Source organism: Pelobates fuscus, chromosome 9 (assembly GCF_036172605.1).
Source record: "Pelobates fuscus isolate aPelFus1 chromosome 9, aPelFus1.pri, whole genome shotgun sequence".
In the NCBI taxonomy this organism is placed as follows: domain Eukaryota; kingdom Metazoa; phylum Chordata; class Amphibia; order Anura; family Pelobatidae; genus Pelobates; species Pelobates fuscus.
Genome location: NC_086325.1, coordinates 53413747 through 53438087, shown reverse-complemented (window position 1 = coordinate 53438087; position 24341 = coordinate 53413747). Strand labels below are relative to the sequence as shown.

At 40.1% G+C, this 24341-nt stretch overlaps 1 protein-coding gene across 1 annotated transcript in view; it reads left to right on the top strand.

Moving 5' to 3' along the window:
* MAMLD1 (mastermind like domain containing 1) overlaps window positions 1-24341 on the top strand; it is a 175554-nt gene that overhangs the window by 37608 nt on the left and 113605 nt on the right. The gene's annotated exons all lie outside the window — the stretch shown is intronic.

The window sequence follows — 24341 nt, the reverse complement described above, 5'->3', positions numbered from 1 at the left end:
AAGCTGTCTGACATATTAAAGGGCACATGTGTATAATTATGAAATATTGCTTTCCTGGTCTCATATTGAATCATCTGTTGAATAAAACAACTGATCATGAAGAGTCCTTTTAAAAAAAAAAAAAAAAGTTTGCGATTCAGGGTGTAGCATGCACACTTATCTATGCATGCACATTTGTGAAATGATCTATTGTCTGGTTACAAGTATACCATTTGAGTGAATGTGGGCTGTTTGCCATGTGCTACTGATGAGTCCTATATGTGACGTGTATGTGTGAGCTATTTGGATTAGTGCATGCTATATTTTATATAAATGCAATGACCTATACGATGTTCTCTGTGTGGAATAGTAGATAAAAACCAACTCTACTCAGTCATGTAATCTGAATATGCAAGGAACAGACTGTGACCTATTTAAAAGAAAATGTAAAGGAACACTCTCTGAGTAACCTTAATCACTGTAACTCACTAGATTGCCCTGAGTCCCCTGATATCATTCCACAGGTTAATTTAAAAGTGTTTAACAATGGTTGGATAAAACACAGGGCTTTTCATGGTGCTGAGGGACTGCCCTCTTCTCGAGCTTGTTGATAGTGCGAATTCAGTACTTGCACAATCTTAGCCAATCAGTGTCATCCATGTTGGATGTAGTTGATCTTGATAATGTGAAAATGGGGACAGAATAACATAGAATTCTCAGCCAATCAATGTAGCTCAGAGTGGACATTGATCAATAGCATTGTTCAGACACACCGTGCTCTAATCAATTGCCTACCTCTTGAGTTAGCTCCTCTGAGCTAAGCAACCAGAAATGGATTTTAAATGACACCCGGCGGTTGTAACCATGTTTATTTAGAAAAGTGCCAATTTGTATTAAATTCTGCACTCTTTGTAAAATAAGAAAATAAATTACACACTTCACACATAAAGCAGTGTTTTAGGTATTTGAAATGTTCCTTTAAACATTGTACACTAGACAACATAACCACTACAGATAGTAAACCATGTATACAATTTAAATAACTTATTAACATTAACATCTTCCCATCTATATAACTACTGTGAGAGAATAGTAGTTTTCTACCTCTGCTAAATGGTTTGTTTGCTATGTTGTTGTTTCTTTTACTTTTTGTTTATTTAGATGTGATGAAATATTGTTTACAGCTTATTTGTAGTACTTTATAGCTTTTCTCATTTTTTTTTTTTTGGTCCTATTATAATGATTTATTTGGGCCTATTTTATTTACTCTGCAAAAATCTACCTCATGGTTTGTTTTTCTTGCTTACGCTGCATATTATTTTAAAATGTATTTTGTTTGTCTCCTTCTTTTTCACACTACTCCTTAACTCTTACAAAACCTGGGTTTGAGAACATTTTATTGGTCCTGTTGGAGGTGGGGTCCATTACAGAGATATTAAAAATATATATAATTAATATGGAGGGGGAACAACAAATGCAAAAAAGGACAAAAAGCATTCTCCCAATAAGGCAAGGATTAGTTGATCAATTTTAAACCCTTCAGAATAAATGGATAGTTAGGACTTCTGCAATAGCCTTTGTCCAGAAGGGGTTAATCGGTGCTCATGACCCAGCAATATTATTGAAGGATTGCGCTAGGTTTTGCTGAATAAGTAAACCAATTATAGTAATTATTAACATATGTTAGAGCTAAGTAAGCTTTTGAAATTCATACAATTTAATGAATAATATGAATATATAAATGTATTCCCATCCAAGAGAATTATTTGTTTATTTAAAAAGCGCCAACCTATTTCGCTGCGCTGCTAAGGGGGTAGAAATAAAGTTAAAGTATGTTATGTTTTATCTATGTAGTTTAAATAAATGCTCAATTTAGATTTATGCAATAATGAATTGTTTTGTATTTTTTTTATTTTTTTGTATTATCAACTAGGATCCTTTTGGGTGCTTTTATTGGGAAGGGGGAGATTCAATTAATGGTTTCTTGAACTATAAATCAAACTCTTTCTCACCAGGTTTTTTGTATTCCACTATTTAGACCGTATTCCCAAAATGGCAGTAACTGTCACGTACCCAGAGTGCGCAGAGCCCAGCAATACTGCAAGTAGTGTTTTTTTTTTAGTAGAACCTGTTAGAAATTAATTGTATGGGATGCTTTTGTTGTGGTAATAAAATTGTACCCTATTGAATCGTGACAGATGTCTGCTGCCCTTGTCAGGGGAGGAGGGATGTACACTCCAATCCTTTTCAGTGTCACAAGGAAATTGCACTTTGTTATTAACCCTTCAGAACAAAGATTGCCAGCGGATAAATGTAGGGACTAATCCTTTTTGTGTTTTTATATATTTTGTAAGATTGGGAAATGAGTTTAACAGACATTATATAAATGTTAATTGATTAGACTGGGGAGAAACGTCTTATTGCGCTTGATTGATTGACTTTTTTTTGTTTTTGTTTTTTTTTTTCAATTGAAAGTTTATTATGGAAAAGTCATATAATAGACATAAAAAATAAAATAACAAAAGTAAGTCTCACGATGAAGAAAATACAAACTGAGAGGTAAACGCATGTTGAGAATAATCCGCTTGATCTCTTAAAGCGGCTCTTTCATATTTTGCAAAGACCCCGGACAGTGACTGCTCCACTTTGTCTCTAGTGAGCGTGCGGCGCGGGGGGATTTTACTTACCTGAACCTGCCCCTTGTGGCCACTGCCATCGTCTACTTGCCCCTGTGTCCACCTGCCAGGAGCCCATGTCAGTGTTATTTTCTTGTGCATGTGCTAGAGTACAAAACTGCGATCTATGGAGGAGACGGCCTTACTAGTGAAGGCGGGGGGTAATGACAAATCTTGACGGCAGTATCTCCGCCTCTTGTCAAGTGTAGGGAATATAATAAGGCAAAGTTGTCTCTACTTTGTCCTAGAATATCTTTTAACTGTGTTGGAATTTCAGTTAAATTCCAACACAATCAACGTGATTATTTCATAAAAACTGTCAATTTAAGCATTATGTGCTGAAATAAATACAGTACCAAGTGTGAATCGTTAAGAACTCGAAGTAAAGGTAACATTTTAGGACAATGTAGCCGTGCTGAGTGCACATCTGACTAGATGAATGTTTCCAATTTGGCTAAAAAATGTTAAAATGGCTTTGATTTTCTGACAAGTCACATGTTGGTGAATAATGCTGACAGAAAAGACATACTGCTTCCCTGGAAGGAGAAATCTCATGCTCTCCGGCCGATACACTTAATACACAGCTGAGAGTATTAGTCATGTGCAAGATAGGAATGGCCCATTTAGACTTTCCATTATGACAGAGTATGAAAGAACTGCTGATGAAAAATTGATTGAGGCATTTGCTCCATGCCAGTTTTAGAACAATGGATTAAACATATTACACAGAACACAAGTCTATATAGGGGTCACGGCTTGTAGCAGCATTAAAGCATTTTTGCTTTCTTCTTTTAAAGGGACGTGCACATTTTACTTGTGTTAGAGGAAGTGGAGACCAAAATGGAAAATGATTCTTTAAAAAAAGAAAAGAAAAGAAAAGAGAGAGAGCAAACTCCAAAATATATATTCTCTCTATCTCCAAACTCTGGAAACCTGAGATTCGGACGCTGGTGGGAGAGAGTTAAAAGGGGTGGGCCAGAGATGCGATTATGTTATTATTAGCATTTATATAGCACCAACCTATTCCGCAGCGCATTCGAATACTATAAAAGGGGGAATTTAACAATAGATTATTGTTGGGGGCAGTTCCCTGGTGTCCCCAAAAACAGGACCACAGAGAACTTAGGCGTGACAGGACCTGAAAATTGTGATTGTCCCGCCTTCAATTGGCTTGGTTGGGAGGAATGTGTGTATATATATATATATGCATTCTATAGAACTACTCAAACAGCTTTATAGTGCAGTTAATAGTAAAGGATGCTGCCACGACAAGAGAATCCCTAGATACATCGCTTCGCACAACAGAATGTGTTGACACTCTATAAATAACATTTATGTGTAATCCTTTGGAAACAATATTTTTTTTAGTTTGTTATTTGCTTCTTTTAGAATTTAAAATTTCTCCAGCCTCGTGCGGTTTCCAGAATCTTTTTTTTTTTTTTTTTGAGAACCGGTTTCCCCAGAAACCCTAGTAGCTATGTGTAAAGATAAAGTCTGAAGCAAGTTCTAAAATTGGAGCAATCGTCATAGAAACAAGTGGAATGTCCTACTTTTTTTTTTTTTTTCCACAATTAGATTTTTTTTTTTTTTTTCCTAAATGTGTACTTTGTGAATAACCTATCTGCTATTCACACCTGACTGTAGAATTTGTAATAGTGTTGCGTGCTGCTAAAAGCACGGATCTGTGTCATTTCATTAACTAGCAGACTGTAGAACCTCAGATTTGCCTATAAATACACTGTTCAATAAAACACTTTCTTCTCTCACCTGCACTATCCATCTCCCCTCTGATGTTCTAACTAATGTCTGCTGAGTGATACATCTATATAATCCTGGCAGCAACCCAACTCTGCCATCCCTACACAGAGCACTTGATGTACAAAAACAGAATAAAAAAAAAATGTAGAATAGGATTGTGTCTCTCAAGCACAGAACCCTGGAATCTGTATAAAGAAGAGAGGGAATGCATTGCTGAACAGGCAGTTAATGTTTCTGGGTTAGGATAAATAAACCAGTTCACTGTGTTTACTATGTCCTGTGGCTTCACACCTTTTGGGTTTGCCATAAAACCATTTTCCGATGAGTTGCCTCTCTCCTTACCTTTTATTTTGTAGTGTGAACCACAAACTGTCTAAGCTATACGAGGGATCATTATAACACACAGAAGATAAGTGTACTGGTTTTGCTAGAAGCTGTCTTCAGGCTGTTTGTTCTATGTATCGTACACTGTCACTACATCACAGACTCACTATTGCCCTACAAGCCTGTCTAATGGGATCCCTCCACTGCTGATGCCTGCTTACCCTGACCTACTTCTGTTCTTGTGTCCCAGCAAGCTGTCAGTAGCTATCAGAGCATTGGGATCTGAAATAAACACTCACAGAGGAGAAACAGCAAGCGTGTCTACTGAACATAATTAGCTGGAACTACCTTGTGTGTTTTGTCTGTAAATTCGCCATGTTTTGAATGCTGGTTTTTAGTAAAGGCTTTTTTTTTTTTTTTTTTTTTTCATTCGAGGGACGCATCAGTTAAACAATTCACAGGGTTTTAAAATTAAATAGTTTTATCAGGTTTTTTTTGTAACTCTGTGAAAACCCCATGAGGAACAGGTCGCTTTATTCCATTTAGGAACAAACAAATATCTTCTCACTATCAAGCAAACCTTTTTAATGTGATTTTTATCACTCATTTATAAGACTCCAGGGTATTATGTCTCAGTACTCTGTACACCCAGGAACACAATGTGTGTCATATTTCCGCTATAATGTGTACATGCGTACGGTCTGACAACAGAGGGCCCTGTTTGTCACTGGGGCCTACTCTCTGAATCTCAGGAAATGGTGAAATTGTGGTCTTGCTACTGAAACGTTTTCCTTTTTTTTTTTTTCTGTTACACTAATTCATCGAGACACCAAAGGAAACGGCTCTCCTTGATAAATCAAGCCTTAAAAATGCAATATACACAGTCTTCTTACAGGAGTGAAAATTATACCACTTCATAACGTTTGACCTAAAAATGTCTAGCAACAAGTTAGTCGTAGCTGAACTTTTTTTTGTTTTGTTTTTTTGTTAGCTTGCGTTGGTAGATTTTTCTTCTGAACTTGTTGCTAAAAATGTCCAAAATTATTTTCTTTGTGTATGTATCTTATTTACACAGACCTTTCTAAACACATTTATTGTAGTTTAAAGACACATTACTGTGAGTATTATTGCGGTGGAGCTGTGTTATGATGTTACAGAATACATGCTCCTCTCCACATGTGAACCAGAACCGCAAAATTTAGGCCAAAATAGCTAACTTCCAAAAAAATCTCCATCTCCTCTAGAGTCACATTTGACTACTTTTCAGTTTAGCACCATTTGGTATTTAGTTAATGTGATCCTCGATTTTTGCTATGCAGACTGTTTTGTAGAGAATGCAGATTTGTAGAATATATATATTGTACCTTTTTGGTGAGAACATATTAATCAACACCCGAGACCAGGCTTCCCCAAACTCCGGCCCTCCAGATGTTGCTGAACTACAACTCCCATGATTCTCAACCTATCTTTTTCATTCATAGAATCATGGGAGCAGAGGCGGCTCTCTAATTAGGCGGTTTAGGCGGCCGCCTAAGGCCTCGCGCTGGCTGGGGCCTCGCGGCCGCCTAAACCGCCTGTGGGCAGAGTGTGTCAGGTCCTCGGTCAGTGACCGAGGACCTGACACCAGGAGGGGGCCCGGCGGCTTGCCCGGTATGCCGCCGGGTGCGAGGCCCCTCCTGGCTGCCCGGCCACCATCGCAGACACTGGTCTGCAGCTCCGCAGTGTGCAGAGCTGCAGACCATGTGACTCGCGAGAATTGGCCAATCAGAGCGTTGCCGCGGGTTACCACGGCAACGCTCTGAAATCTCGCGAGATTACACGGTCTGCAGCTCTGCGGAGCTGCAGACCGGGAGCAGGGGCCACCGGACCACCAGGGAGCCCACTGGACCACCAGGGAAATTAAGGTAGGCTCACCATCACCCCCCACCACACTCAGCCTCACCCCCCCCTTCACCCTCACAATCACCACCCTCAGCCTCACCCCCTTCACCCTCAGCCTCACCCCCACCACACTCAGCCTCACCATCACCCCCCACCACCCTCAGCCTCACCATCACCCCCCACCACCCTCAGCCTCACCATCACCCCCCACCACCCTCAGCCTCACCCCCCACCACCCTCAGCCTCACCCCCACCACCCTCACCATCACCCCCACCACACTCAGCCTCACCATCCCCCATCACCCCCCACCACCCTCAGCCTCACCCCCCACCACCCTCAGCCTCACCCCCCACCACCCTCACCATCACCCCCACCACCGTCAGCCTCCCCCCGACCCCCCTCAGCCTCACCCACCACCACCCTCAGCCTCACCCCCCACCACCCTCACCATCACCCCCACCACCGTCAGCCTCCCCCCGACCCCCCTCAGCCTCACCCACCACCACCTTCAGCCTCACCACCCTCAGCATCACCCCCATCACCACCCTCAGCCTCACCCCCTTCACCCTCAGCCTCACCCCCACCACACTCAGCCTCACCATCCCCCATCACCCCCCACCACCCTCAGCCTCACCCCCCACCACCCTCAGCCTCACCCCCCACCACCCTCACCATCACCCCCACCACCCTCAGCCTCACCCCCACCACACTCAGCCTCACCATCCCCCATCACCCCCCACCACCCTCAGCCTCACCCCCCACCACCCTCAGCCTCACCCCCCACCACCCTCACCATCACCCCCACCACCGTCAGCCTCCCCCCGACCCCCCTCAGCCTCACCCACCACCACCTTCAGCCTCACCACCCTCAGCATCACCCCCATCACCACCCTCAGCCTCTCTCCTCAAAACCCTCAGCATCACCCCCCTCACCACCCTCAGCATCACTCCCCTCATAACCCTCAGCATCAACCCTCTCCACCCTCTGGCCTCACCCCCACCCCCCTCAGCCTCACCCCCACCACCTTCAGCCTCACCACCCTCAGCCTCTCTCCTCACCACCCTCAGCATCACCCCCCTCACCACCCTCAGCATCACCCCCCTCACCACCCTCAGCATCACCCCCCTCACCACCCTCAGCATCACCCCTCACCACCCTCAGCATCACCACCCTCAGCCTCACCCCCACCCCCCTCAGCCTCACCCCCCACCACCTTCAGCCTCACCGCCCTCAGCATCACCCCCCTCAGCATCACCCCCACATCCTCACCCCCCACCACCTTCAGCCTCACCGCCCTCAGTATCACTCCCCTCACCACCCTCCGCCTCTCTCCTCACCACCCTCAGCATCACCCCTCACCACCCTCAGCATCACCACCCTCAGCCTCACCCCCACCCCCCTCAGCCTCACCCCCCACCACCTTCAGCCTCACCGCCCTCAGCATCACCCCCCTCAGCATCACCCCCACATCCTCACCCCCCACCACCTTCAGCCTCACCGCCCTCAGTATCACTCCCCTCACCACCCTCAGCCTCTCTCCTCACCACCCTCAGCATCACCCCCCTCACCACCCTCAGGATCACCCCTCACCACCCTCAGCATCACCCCCTCACCACCCTCACCACCCTCAGCATCACCCCCCTCACCACCCTCATCATCATCACCCTCAGCATAACCCTCTGTCACCACCCTCAGCCTCACCCCACTCACCATCACCCCCTCCTTCTCACATCACCCCCTCCTTCTCACATCACCCCCTCTCACTCTCACATTACCCCCCTCTCACTCTCACATTACCTCACTCTCACATTACCCCCCTCTCACTCTCACATTACCCCCCTCTCACATTACCCCCAATCACTCTCACATTACCCCCTCTTACTCTCACATTACCCTCACTCTTACATTACCATCACCCCCCTCTCACTCTCACATTACCATCAACCCCCCACTCCCTCTCACCATCACCCCCCCGCTCCCTCTCACCATCACCCCCCCTGCTCCCTCTCACCATCACCCCCACACCATCACTCCCTCTCACCATCACCCCCACACCATCACTCCCTCTCACCATCACCCCCACACCATCACCCGCCTCTCCCTCTCACCATCACCGCCCCCCCCTCCTTATACACACAACACACTTCAAGCAGCTACCCCATACACATAGGGTCTCAGACAAAAACGCAAACATGCTCACAGAGACATACATTCACACACACAAGGATACTCTCTGTCAGACACACTCTCAGGCACATACACAGGTAGACACTGCATCAATGTGTATATGTGACACTTTTTTGTTAGTGGGGCCTCATGTTTGCGTTTCGCCTAAGGCCTCATAAAGTCTAGAGCCGCCTCTGCATGGGAGTTGTAATTCAGCAACATCTGGAGGGCCGGAGTTTGGGGAAGCCTGCCCCAGACCTTCATGTGTACTCACTAGTATGCGTATTAATCTGCCATACACATATTCTTTTTGCCACTGCTTTCTATACGAAGATCCAGGGGCGGAACAATCACTGTTATGACTGCACCGGAGCAGGCACGCTCAGATGGCCCATGGCCCTCTTGACATTAGTTCAGCCATTGCCAAGATTGGATCTACCTTGATCTCTGTATGAATAGCCGTTCTCTTGCAGTAAGCCAACACCTTTTCATAAATTAGTCGCCGCCTCCTATTGTATTATATATATATTTTTTTTTTTTAGGTTTTACCCTTCCGTGGCAGAGAGAGTGTAATGAATAGTTTGGCAATGAATATACTGTTCACTCTACAATAGGTTATCTCAGGCTACCTCACTGAACCAGTTTGCTCAGCTCTGCCTGGTATAAATGAAATACATAATCTAGTTAAAGTCATGCCTCGATGCTAACTCACATGTATAAATATATAAAAGAAATGTTCCATAATCATCACACAGGGAGGCATGTTTTTTCATAGTCTGCCCACACACACTGGCCTGATATATGTATCTCTGTCTGCATTAAAATCAGAGGTTTTTTTAATAAAACATGTCGGGGAAGGGGTGTGGAATAAATCCATTATATACGGCATGCCTTTTACCTACATTGCATCAGAAGGCTGGGACAATATTTCTTCACTATTTTACAAGTGTCTGTACACCGAAGTGCCTTGAATTCCAATGCTACATTAACCTTTGATCCCTTCAGGCCTCTGTATTGTGACTTAAGTACATTTATCAACCAGGTGTGCAGAGGGTTTATTTATTAATCTATGACTTGCGGTGTCACCGGTTAGATAGGCTGGAAAGAGACATGCTTCCGTCAAGTTCAGTCCCTCTCACATCTGTCTTTGCTTGTTTGAATCACTTTCCAATTTTGCAACAAACTAGGAAAAATATTTCATGACCTCAGAATGGCAATCCGATCTCTTGTTGGATCAAGATGCTACAATCCTAGAAATGAAGAATTATATCCCTGTATATTATGTTGTCGCTAGCATGCATTCAGTTGCTGTTTTAAACATCTATACAGACTCTGATAAAACTACCTCTTCGGGCAGATAATTCCACATCCTTATTGTTCTTCCTGTAAAAAAAAAAAACATATTTCCTTTTCCTTTGAAAAGTAAAGTCAGAAAATACTCACAAACTCTGCTGGCCTAATGTTTGCTGCCTTATCTTAAGTGAATAAACCTCTAAATGTGAATGAGAATCCGCTAATGCGTTCTTCACTAAACTTCACGTACTGAACTGAAATTTGACCTGCAACATTTAGGCTTAAGTAGCTCACTTGGAAAAATGTTCTTAATCTGCTATAGTCACAGCTTCACTATATTCATCTGAATTTTGTAATTTTAAAAGGACACGCTAAGCACCATAACTACTGCAGACCCTTATTGTAAGTTGTCAAATCATTATAGAGATGATAAGCCCAGGTAAGAAGTCAAATCATTCTAAAACAGTTTGGCTATTAATGGAGGGGAGCACCAGGGCACTCTTGCCACCATAACTAAAGCCACATGCTTTGGTGATTGGAGTGTTTCTTTAAATCCGAAGTTGTGACTAGATGAGTTGGAGAATGACTCTGTATCTACATTATAAAATGTATAAAATTTCCTAAGCAATGAATCCAGCCTATTAAATTCCCCATGCAATAACATTTAGTCATGGGATATTTTTTGTTTTGTTTTGCAGTGTGCATTACATTGGGGAGGAAGCACAGTTCTTGTGGGTAATAATTTATGAAGGTGTTGACTGTAGCTTGTCCATCCCATGCTAGTCTCTTTTGATTGTACAAAACACGATTGAGGGGACATCGTCATCTGTAGTGCATTTTGTTAAGACAGAGGCAGGTTTGTGCATGCTCTGTTCAAAGCTAAAGATCTTCAAAATAACGTAGGAGTTTTTAGTCTCTTGGCAAACTTTTTTTTTTTTTTTTTTTTTTTCTTCAGGAATGATGTCCTTTTTAATCTATTACATAGTTATAATAAGAAATCTGAGCCAAATACTGGAGCGAGTGATGTGTGTAAAACTGCGTCACCAGCCTGTGGAAAGAATTCTTTGGGTGGTATAAAAAGTAACTAAGCCTATTGCAAAGTGGGGAAAAAAACCTATACACTACATGTATGGGAATGCCAACTTCTTGAGATTCACTTTTTTTTTTTTTTTCTTTTCTTAAGAGGCTCTGCCACCACAATATATACCACAAGTATTTTTTTTTTTTTTTTTAGCATTCCTTCAGGATGAATATTAAAGGATCACTATGGGGTCAGGAACAGAAACATGTATTCCTGACCCTATAGTGTTAAAACCACCATCTAGCCCCCCTGGGCCCCTCATGCCTCCATAAATATAGCAAAATATTAATGTATTCAAGCCAGAAGCTGTAACTCTGCATGCTGTTTGCCTCAAAGAAAACAAGCTGTCTGCTGACCTCATCAGAAGTGGTAGCCTGATCCAATCACATTGCTTCCCCATAGGATTGGCTGAGACTGACAAAGAGGCAGATCAGGGGCAGAGCCAGCATGATTCAAACACAGCCCTGGCCAATCAGCATCTCCTCATAGAGATGAATTGAATCAATGAATCGCTATGAGGAAAGTTCAGTGTCTGCATGCAGAGGGAGGAGATACTGAATGTTTGGATGCATTTTAGGCAGCCATGGCCCAGGAAGGATCTCTAACAGCCATCTGAGGAGTGGCCAGTGAAGTTATCACTAGGCTGTAATGTAAACACTGCATTTTCTATGAAAAGGCAGTGTTTACAGCAAAAAGCCTGAAGGTAATAATTCTACTCACCAGAACAAATTCAATAAGCTGTAGTTGTTCTGGTGAATATGGTGTCCCTTTAATGCTATTTCAATGAAATTACACGTGGGTCAAGTCGGAAGTTGACAAAGCTTGAGAAATTTTTGGAGTTTATAAATCGACTTTTGTCCATTCCCACAGGCATTTTCTCGTGCATTGTGAGATTTGATCTGTGGAGTATCTAGCAATCTCACCATTCAGTCATATACTAAGAGTAATGGTTCCCAGAGGCATTGTCACTCATTACCTTCAAATTCAATACCCATCATCACTTTCTCTGATGAAATAATAAAAAAAATTAAAAGCTGTCTTCTTGTCCATTCTAGTGACCAGCCCCCCCAGTATTGTCTTATTAAACCTATCACATTCACCCTTCCCTTTCTATTATAAACAATGTATAATTGATCTATCCAGGTTTTCGGGCTAGTCTGTGGTTGCCATCCTCACGGGTAAAAAAAAAAAAATTCGTCAAATTAAATTGAGAAGCCACTCATTTAGGATTGGGGATAAACCAACTAAAATTCACTTCTGGATCTCAGCACTAGATTGGTTAAATTCTACATTTGCATGCCTGTGATCTGCTGAAATATTTAAAGGCCCAATGAGTCATGCCTAATTACACAAGTACTACATCCAGACTCCGATAGCAGCCAATAGGAATCTTCACGTGTAGCATTCGCTAGGAGAACTGTTCAGCTTGCAAGGACATCTATTAGCTGTAATGTTCCTATATGGGTTTTAATCAGATGAGGTTTGACTTTCAGCTTCTAGGTCAAGTGAGTTAATGCAATGTTGCTGTGCAGCTACTTTTTTGTAAATGTTTTTTTATATAAAGAATTGTGTAATACCAATTGGAAATTTGTAACTGAAATTTATTGCCGAAAAATGGCTACTAACCTTTGGTACTGTAATTGTTGCTTACTTTTTTTTTTTTTAACTGATGCTTAGCCAGCCTGAAAGTTGGACTTGGAGTTGTTGGAGTTGGAGTTGTTGGAGTTGGAAAGTAAGTACCTCGGTTCCACAACTGCTGCAATGCCAAAAGTCAGCCATGCTGACCATGACTGTAAGATCCGATTAACATAACTTACAATATATAACCCGTGATGTAAATAGATAAAATGTTAGAGACAGTGTCTAGAACAGGGGACTACATCTTCCAATAATGCTTTTACAACCATAAAATGACAGAGCATCATGGGAGGTGTAGTCCCAAACTGTTCTCCTGACATTTTGATCCCAAACTTCTAGATTACTTTTTTTTTTTTTTTTTAAATGGATAATCTGATAATCCGTGCACGTCTGTAAAATCTTGGAGATCCTATTTGAATGCTGAACATCATACCTATATTAACACGTCTTAAATTGGTTTATTTAATGTCTAATAATACTCCGTGCAATGTCCTGATATGTTTGTGTTCCATTTATAATATCTAGTTAACAAAGGCAAATTAACATTTGCTGAAGAGTGGGGGCCAGCTGCTTTTTCCATAGTCGGAATGAAGGACTTTGCTGCCATCAATAGGTGTTTTGTCAGTGATTTCCTGTACCTCTTCAGAGGCATTGTAGTATAATGCAGGAGCATAGGTGAAGGCTGGAAAGATATATCTGACTCGATCTCTACAATATTGGAATGTATCATTGTCCAATACAGACCTATAGCTGGGCAAGACCACCACATATACAGACTAGTACTGGCCCTTACCTCCAACATAGTACTGATACCTCCTTAGACATCCTGTGTAATATTTCAGGGTTTCTGTACCAATTAGTGAGCAGCTTGTACCTCCTGATACTTTAAATCTATGGAACTATGGTGCGTGAGGATATAATTATTTTGTTTTTCCTCATTGGCTCTCGGTGAGTGTTACCCAAGTCTGTCGCCCAACATGGGACAATCCTCTTAAACCATATTCAGTAGCATGTGGTAAATGGTCAAAATGCTCTTCTCAATATAGGCTACCAGAGCACAATGTTTCAAAGTGGGTAAGATCTCTGTATTTTACTACTCTCCGGTAGGTAGGTGTAATAATGTTGAATTTGAAAGCACCTAAATCGGTCAAGGTTCGTTAGTGGGCATTGTACTATCAAGGCAGTTGGCTTGAGCAAATTATCTTTATTCAAAGTATTTTCTTTGTATTTGGGTTTTGGTTTTTTTTCTGTTTTTTTTATTTATAGAGAATTTGATGTGTATTACAGTAGTTACTCTAGCTTTTTAAGCATTGAGTTAACGTGAACCTTTATTTTTTTCAATTCAGACTTTGTGTCACAACAATAAGCTGCATAGAATGGGGAGTACAGTATACTTTTTTTTTTTTTTTAAAGTTTAGATATGCATTATCGGGTATATAAAAAAAAATAATAGTAACTTGAGTATGGAGATGAGCCTTGTGTCTCCTTGTGTCTTTCTTGATAAATATTACATAATTTTAGAAATTTGCATTCGATTTTCCTATTGTTTAAAAAGATGTAAACAGAGTTTAAGGTAACATAGACTTTCTGAAGGAGATGTGAATTTCCTCTTGTTTGTATAGTGGATTAGTGGAGGCTTATTAGCTAGCTGTGGAAATACCGGTTTCTGATTGGCTATTGGCATCAGGAGCAGTAAGCAGCCTTTTTATGCAACAGTAAATGTCTCTGAGGGTTTAAAATTCTGAAAGAACTCAAGATGACCCTTTTAACTCTAAAAAAATATTTAAGTGGCAATTGGCATCAAATTAACTGTTTATTTTTATTTATATTTTTATAGCTCCTTTCATTTATATAATGGTTACATGACAATGTTAATCTATTGGGAACATTGTTTTGAACACATTTATTTAAAGCAATATTTAAGTGACAGAGCCATTTTAACCAATTCAATTCCTCTGTCTGTTAGTTCTGTTGCTGTGGAATTCTATGATATGTTCATACAGACCAACCATTCTAAACTGCAATCAATTGTAACAGATTACATAGATTGTAAACTCATTTGAACAGGGCCTTTCTTCTTCACCTCGTGTCTCTGGTAATATTTTGTATGTCGACTACGTGTTGCCAGTTGTCACCGTTCTATGATTGTAAAGCACTGCGTAACATATTGGCGCTATATAAATAATAATTACTGTAAAAACATAGTAGTTGATTTCAACCCTCAATCAATGTGAAAATACAAAGGAGCAATGTCTCTGGAAATTTGGGGGATTTTTTAGGATGTAGGTTTATATTCAGTTATTTTAATATTTGCAAGTCATTGCCACACCTGGTGGTTATCTTGGCTTTCTAAGTAGAGGTGGGCCTATCCATAATCTGCATAAACTGTCCTAGATAGATATTCTTCAAATCAAATGAAACACAATTCTAGGAGCAGAGGGGACACATACTTGAGACTTCACCTGGGATGTGCATGTAAATAAAACATTTTTTTTACAAATGTATTACTTCTATGTATTTGTGTGTTGTCCTTCTTACCATTATTGCACAGTTGCGATAATGTCTCAGATTATTAATTGAGGCATTTGTTGTTGTTTTTTGTAATTTTACATTTTCTTACATATAGTTGGGTTAACCCGTTGGGACTATTGATTACACCCTAGTCACAGACTTTAACTGTTGTCCCGAAGTCACCTCTTCTACATCACTATTCTAAGGCTGACCGCTTGATCCAAGGGAGAGTACGGACTAAATGAGGAGGTCGGGGAATTCTGCAGATAGTGTGCACAGCTCGTTGAGATGACCGATGACATACCTTCATGGTGTGGATGTCTAATACAGAGTCACTGATTACCTGAATCTGTAAACACCCTTACATAAGAGTTTAGTATAATGAGCTGTAAAAATGTAGGATTTGGGCACGTGCCAGTTCCATTTTAACCTGAGTTTGCAAAGCACTGGAAAAACATGTTTTGCATAACGAATTGTGATTCAGTTTCCTCTGGAACCTAGGGGGTTAAGACATTACTCTGAGTGGGTAATACTCAAATAGGGAATGACTCTTATTGTAGGACTACAACTTCCATGAGGCTTTGTAGTTGTTTAACAGCTTATATCATATTCTTATTGCATTGTAAGCACAGTGCCCCACTTTTGCTGTTAATGGCTCCCGACTGATTCCTCTCTTACAACTGTCATTAGTCTAACACTATCCTTCCCTTTTTGTGTCATTTTACCCCACTCCCTCTAGCATGTAAGCTCATTGAGCAGGGCCCTCAGCCCCTCTGTTCCTGTGTGTCCAACTTGTCTGGTTAGAACTACATGTCTGTTCGTCCACCCATTGTAAAGCGCTGCGGAATTTGACGGCGCTCTATAAATAACATAATAATAATAATAATTGCTTTAAAGGAGATTGCAAATCTGTATTAAATTACGTTTTGAGTTAATACCTGTTTAGATTGGTTAGGTTAAACGACTCTTTTGGGAAAAGAGGATTCCAGGAATCCGTGCAAACCGGCCGAGTGATTTTTGCTGTTCTTGATAAAAAACGACTTTCTGTTGTAGTAGCTTGCCGTCAGATGTTGCCAGTGACTGTGAAACCAATGCTCAACTTTATTATTTGGAAATGTCAGTAATGCAATTCCTGAAAATGAAGAGACTTCTACTACTTGACACTGCCACTCTCTATATGATCCAACAACACAACAGGTTATTGTATCCAGTCATTTATGAAGAACAATATGTATTAAGAAATAAGTGATCTTTCAATTTTTGTTTTGTGATCACCGCACAGCTTTAAGAATTTTTCCTAATCGCCCCGTAGCCTGCCGACTTTGAGAGGTTGGGTAAATTTCTGTATCCCGTTTGTTCCATAAACAAGTCTTGCACAGTGCTAACATCTTAAAGAGACACTTTAGGCTAGAGCAGGGGTAGGCAACCTTCGGCACTCCAGATGTTGTGGACTACATACCCCATAATGCTCTTACTCCCATAATGCTTGCAAAGCATCACGGGAGGTGTAGTCCAAAACATCTGCAGTGCCGAAGGTTGCCTATGCCTGGGCTAGAGCATTACTATAATGCATTACATAGATAAATGGCTACTTTGCAGTTTCTGAGTTTGACTCAAACCACAAAGATTTTCAGCTGCTTCAATTATCTTTCTTCATACCAGTTAATGCGTCAATTAGTATCAGCCAGCCCTGACTGTCCTATTTATAATTGTATCCAATGAGAGAGCTGAGCAAATCCAATGAATCCCTGTGCAGTAGGATTCTATGGGACGTGTAGTTAAACATCAGCACCCATTTTTGTAATGCAAAGCCTTACATTAAAGTGGAACAGTCACTTCTCAATTGTTTTCTCACCCCAGTAAACACTGTTGAAGAGCTTATTGGGGTGAGTAGTGTAGTTGAAATAATAAAAAACTTCCTTACACAGTACCTGCAAGTGCTCTAGGTGCACGCTTGGCCATCTACAAATAAATACTTTGTGTGCATGTGCTCTTAAGCATTCCGTCAGTAGGGTCATGTGCATGCATAGCACTGTATGGGTTAGATTAATTTACATGGTATGCCCTGATTATGCCAGGGTTGTGTTTGTGTGATGGAGTGGGCTTAAAGCATTAGCTCAATTTAGAAATTGCTGTATTTAATAGAATAGTAATGCGGGCAGGGACAGGACACCTCCATTCACTACAACCACTGTTCACAGTGTGAGCTGCTATAATGCTTGGAGGGTCCATTTGACCCTTACTTTAAGCTTACAATACTCTTATTTGTCTCTAATACTGTGTATTACAAATCATCCTGTGTTTGGAGAAAGCTTGTGGTTTAATTTGTCTTCCATTCAAAATCAAATTAAAATAAATGTAATGTAGCCTATTAAGCAAATACAGAGGAAAAGTTAGCATTCCATATATACACATGCATATCTGTATCCCTATTTTTGTGTTCTTGGACAAATAGAAGTATTGCCATCCGTGCTATGTACACACACAAAATGTATAATGTGAATCTGGGGTGCCTTCTAGAACAGGGTCATGTATCCCGTGGCTATGTGTTTCTATAAATAATTGATTTTCTGAATGTTAGCGTAGCCAGAGGCAACATGACAGCACTATTAGCGCATCCCTCCTTTCACGGCTAAGCTGAAATCCTATTGAAATTCCAAATTGGCTCACTTTGGTAATGATTAGTATTGGTGTGAATGGATAACAAAATTAGGGCAAAATGTCTGGGCCGGATTGATTTTTTTACTTTAAATTTTTTTTGTTTGTTAAAAAATTAAACAACATGCACATTTGCTTCCATTAGACGCAATACAAAATCAGCTAGTCCCTCCAGCAGCTGTATAGTGCTGGCAACAAGCTCGAGATCAGATTTGTGCAAGATCATTACTTTTGTGAGATGGGAGAGATTCGATGAACTGGACGTCTCCCAAAATGAATGGCAGAAAATGCTAAATACTCAAAAAATAAAACTGATTTAGATTGTTCTTGAAAACAATAATTTTATATTCTGCCATTTATACATTGCAATGTTATTAATGTTATTCCCAATGGAATATTAATCTTTATAAATAAGAAAGTTAATTCAATGAATGTCTTTTTTTTTTTTTTTTTTTTTTTTTTAAACCGACAAATAATGTTTGCAAGTTTTTTTTTATCAAGGTGTTATATAATTTTTTTATTTTATTTTTTATTTATTAGAAGTTACACCTTGGAATGTTGAGAAAACATACGAATATATTTTAAGTTACACAGCACTTTATTCACCTGCCAAATTTAATGGTCCCTCCATGCAGAACAAATCCATTCAACCAGCTGAAAGATTACTTTTGGCACAGTGGCAGTCAATTCTAGTTAATATTTTGTTTTGTTTACCTATTGTACAGTGTTGCCGAATATGTTGGCGCTATATAAATAATTGTATACTGTCACAAACCAGAGGCCCCTACCAGCTTTCAACTTTAAGCAGAAAAGATTGTCACAAGAGGAAATGCTTTCTAAAATTTTCCAAGGCATCTTAACAAGTTGCCTATGCTCTATAAACAAAGCAAAAGTTATTTTAAACTTTATTAGGTGCACTGACGTTTTTTATAGCGTCACAGTCTCTTATCTACAGCATTGGTGAACTAAGAATGTAGTGCTGAATAAACAGTGCACTGCGCTGATTGTAAATTTATAAGAGAAGGTGTGACGCATACCACTACTTTTGCTTATTTCCTTAAGTCTTGTTTCCTTGTCTTTGTTCGTATCCTTATAACCTTCTTTTGGTAACATCCTCGGACATTAAAATGTTACTGTAATTGGAATGATGTCAAACAAGAGGGGGAAAGAAGCCTTGCCCCCAAAATTATTTGAACTCCCCTACATATTATGCCCCAACATACCACTAAGATTAACAATGTTTGTGAATTCAGTAAAAATACAAGTGCACTCCAAATTTCGTCATAATGTACACTTCTTTTTTGTTTTTTTGGGGGGGTTTCTGTGGTTTTGTTTTTAGAAAACAAAATGTACGTGTTAGTCATAAAAGAGATGCGTTTTAATCGGGAAAATTACATTTTTAATAGCATTTTCAATTACCAGCTTAAAATATTAACTGAAAAAATAATTCAACAAAAAAAAAAGGTTCCACATATTTGCTCTGTGATAATTGGAGGTATAATCACCGTAGTCCATTTTTTTGGGTGAACTTTAATAACCTACAACAAAAATTGATGTGACAATGTAGTTTGCAGTTTAAATGAGTGACCGGAAGAAAAATAAGCACTGCTTTTGGGTGTTCTTACAATATAGTCTCTGTCACTAAATAAGAACGTGGGAATTTCGCAGGAGAAGTAAAATCGCTGGCACCAACAACCAGATATATTACGTCATGCCAGTTCATCAACATTTATCACGCTCTCTCCAACGGTCCTTAAAGGTACACTTTAGTCACCAGAACTACAGCTTAATGTAATTCTGGTGAGTATAATAGCTCCCTTCAGGCATTTTCAGAGAAAAGGCAGTGTTTACATTGCCCCTAGGGACACCTCCAAGTGGCCACTCCTCAGAAGGCGACTGAAGGGGCTTCCTGGCTCAGGGCTGCACAGTAGGCAGCAGTGCCGCTCTGCATGGAGACGCTGAATTTTCCTCATAGAGATGCATTGACTCAATGCATATCTATGAGGAGGTCCTGATTGGCCAAAATGGCTTTTAGCCAATCCAATGCTTTCCCTATAGTGTCCCTTTCCCTTTTGATGTCACAAAGGGAGCGGAGCCAGCATTGGCAGACCTGCGCGACGCTGGAAATAAGGCGAGTTTTAAACTTTTATAGCGGGGCTAAGGGAGGGCAAGCCACCTAAATGGTGGGTTAAACACTATAGGGTCAGGAATACATGTTTGTGTTCCTGACCCTATAGTGATCCTTTCATTTGGCAGAAGAGTTCTGATATGGGGGTGCAGGTGAATCGTGTACTTGCATGGTGCGAAGCCTAGCTGCGCCCAAGCCTTTTTAGGAGTACACATGTGCAGTCCTGTGTACAATCCTGATACGCCCCCCTTTTCAAGTAGTCTTCCCCCTTTTTGTGGCATTGAAGAAGAACTTGGCTGGCAACCATCACAGCTACATTGCCATAAGAGGATTCCAGGTTTGCTTGTGTCTTGGAGTGGCCCTCCTATTTATGTGTATAGAATGCATGAAGTAGAAGTAAATTTGGGAGATGTAGCAAACCCTTCTATGAACAGAATAGTAGTAGGATTTACTGAAGCGATTAACTTTACTTTCCATGATATTTATATGGTACTGTTTGGTTTTCTTTTGCATTTTTTTTTTTGTTTGAGTTTGTTTGTTTGTTATCCCCATTGATCGTCTGTGAACACAGTCAGAATAAATTAGACAGTCTGTAGTGTAAGCGATGGGGATTTCTATTTTGCCAACTTTGATGTATATACTTTACAAGGCCGGAGTATGATTCATATCTGGCCAAATATACAGCCTTTTAGCCAAAGTGACACAAATGAAGCTTTCTTTTGAGAAGAATGAAAATTGGAACAGACCTGAAGCTGTTATTATAATGCCACTTGTTAACTTGTCCAAGCTGCTGTCACAACAGTGAATGTGCTTTTTGTTTGGTGCTTGAAAGCTAGTATTTGTTAAAAGCTGGTAAATGCTTTGACTCACTCCATTAGCTTCTTGCTTTATCACTGTTGTGTTGTTTTATGTAGATGTTTACTCTTGGAATCTCCTTTAAGGTCTCTCCAAAAGCTTACTTTTCTAGTTAATGGTTTGCATCTCTGTGTTAATCTGCACAGTATGTTGGAGATACTGTGAGTTTTCTTAATATAATGCTACCCGAACCAACAGCATCCATTGCTAATTTTTGAACTTAAAGGGACACTATAGTCACCAGAACAACTAAAGCTTAATGTCGTTCAGTGTCTCCACGCTCTGCATGGAGATGCTGAATTTTTCTCATAGCCCCCGCCCCGACTCCTTGTCGATTTTAACCAGTCCAATGCTTTCCTTATAGGCTGAAATCATAAATGCTGATTCTGATCAGGGGCAGGGCCAGCACCAGCAGCCCTGCACGGCACTGGAAATTTACGTTTTATTACCTTTTCAAGGGGGTTAAGAGTGGGCAAGCCACCTAAATGTGGGTTTTAGCACTATATAGGGTAAGGAATACATGTCTGTGTTCCAAAACACTATAGTGTTCCTTTAATAGAAACTTAAGATTCCCTTCAATGCACTCCTCTAAGATCTACTGCAAGCAAAGGGACGTTTCAAAACCTATGTGCCCCTCTTGTCTTGCCAGACTACACACTAACCTTTTGCACAAATGTTAAAAAAAGCTAAACAATTACTCAGAAAGTTTAATTTCTGTAACCTTTATTAAATTAAACCCTTCCAATCAGCAAAGTAGAAAAATATAAACATGCAAGAGAGCTTTAAAATGGTGTTTGGTTCTCTGGGAACTTTTGTAGCAAATGGGACCTGATATTAATCCCCTCTTTATAGAACAAAGTGAGTGGGAGTTCTAAGACCCCCAGTGATAAAAGAGTGCCTGATGACGTGTCACGCTCACAGAGAAATTGAAATTAAGCCTGTCGTTGACGTCAGAATTCAAACTGACTTATGCTGGGGTTCACTTTCACATTATCCGTGCCCCAGCAGAGGGTCAGAATGTAGGTATCTAGAGAGCCCAGAGTTTTGTGAGTTTTGTCAAAATACCTAAAAATATAAATAAATACAAAATGTTTTTTGTTTTTTATGTGGTGGTTCCAAGTGTCCAAACTTGACCCAAACAGCTTGAATTTATTATTATTTTTGTAATATAGACTTAATATAGACTTAAAGAGATTCTTCTCGTATTGAAGCTTCGCCACTATATTCCTGGCAAAATCAGGAAACAAATAATGTTGCTGTGGCATCTGGGTATTTTAGATCTGTTGTTTGGGAACTTGTCTTATAAACGTGTATCACCTAATTTATAGGATATAATCTTTCTTCCCCTAGCCCCCAAATACGTACGCTTCATCAGGTTTTAAATACCTCTATACCATGATACAGTCAGTTGACCTATTTAACAGATCCACGTGTTCTCAAAAGTGTTCGCAATATAACTGGGCTCAAGGGCCCTCAAAAAAGAAAGCTAAAAGCAATTGCACATTTGCTGCACAACATTAAATGTATCCCTGACACAAGCTGGGTCTGTTGTTGCAAGGAACTGTACTTGTAGCGAACAATAAACTGGAGCCATTCTACTTCAGCATTGTTAGGTGTTGATTCACTAATGTTTAAATGGAATTAGTTTTTTACAGAAGAGAAATTTAATAGGCAGAGTCCTCATGAATAGCGTTCGCCTTTCTGTAACACATATATAATCACAATCTGACTTCAGTCGGAGAATTAGGCTTACAAATTGCGTTTCCCATTCTCCTTGACCAATGTAATCAGCACTGTTTTACATTTCGCTTTACTGGAGGAAGAAGCAATTTCTCTTAAAGGTTATTGAATTGTCTGGGCAAGAAAATGATTTATTGTTTCATGAGGCGATATATCATTAAATAATTTTTGAGAGCCCGATAGGTGATACATTAATTTTATGTTGCAAAGCTCTGATTGAACCAAAATGTGCCTTTAGCGTTCATTGCCCTAATGCAATCTCGTTTAGATTGTAATGTTTTTTTTCATTTTCATTAGTTGGCCAATTTGTGAAGGTTAGTGTAACATTAGACTGCTAAAATATTTGACTGTGTATCGAGATTGTATTGTTGGTTAGATACAAGATTATTTTGCTTTAAATAAAATTCGATATTTACCTCCTTAGTCGAGTATTTTTCAGCATGATTATTTTTCCTAGTGATCATTTTGTATTTCGATAACAATAAAACCGTACACACAGAATTATTCACTAAATGTGAGAATTCACAATGGAATTGGAAGCCTATAGACAAAGAGTAGTACATTTTAAAAACATTCTCAAGGTCAGCTATGATGCCAGATCACCTATTTTGCCCTTAATTTTTTAACAGTCTAGTCAATTCACACCAGTTTGTTTTGGTGAATAATTCTATTTGGTTTCTCGTTGTTCAGTTTTTTATTTGTTTTACAAATAATCCTATTACATTATGTGTTTGTTACCAATGTCCTCATTGGTTACGATGATTCACTTACAAACTATATTATATTGTAAAGCGATGGCACTATATAAATGATTATAAAAATAACTCCCCTTTTTTTTCATGCTTTCCTTTTTTTATTTATTTATTTTTAATTGGAAAACTATAAATCTAAGCAATATTTAAAAAAAATATATTTTTTAAATCTCAATCACATTTTTAAATAGACTTAAAAAAAAAAAAAATTCAGTTTGGATTTGAGAGCTATCTGTAGACACTGTTAATAATGTACTCCAATGACAATACCCCAGCAATCCTCGTGGTGACTAGATAATTTGCTGGTTGTTCCACTTGGTTGACTACTAAGCTTTTTGCCTGTGTCAGCAGAAAGATACAGGCGAAAGACATCTTGAGGTCATACTGTGAAGAATTGTACAGTTCATATAAGGCAGGATGATTTTCAGCTCAGTTTTATTTTATGTATTCGACAAGGTCCTTAAAGGTCATAGCTTCCACCACGCTACATATCAGCTCATGTCTTTTTGAAGTATCAGTAGGGTATGAAGGTACAGTTCCTCTGTAAAGCTTTGGTGATGTCTTATCAAAAAAAGTAAAACATTTATGAAAATAATAACTTTTTTTTTTAAATTTCTGCATTTGCTGAAACTGTCCAGAGTTTGCAGCATCTACAGTGAACTGCCAAAAAAACAGGATGTGGGTCAGCAAGTCCTGATTCCACTCCCCCCCCCCCTCCCCCCCACCTTAACATTTTGGTTGTAAGCTGACACTTTGCTGCCCATCAGGAGTTTATGGGACATGAAGTGCAGCACTTGGCAGCAATCCAACCATAATGTAAGTTTAAAGGAACTACAGCTCAAGATAATAGCAGCTGCACAGCTTCTGACAGCTCTTTTTAAAGTTTGTGAATGCAGCTGT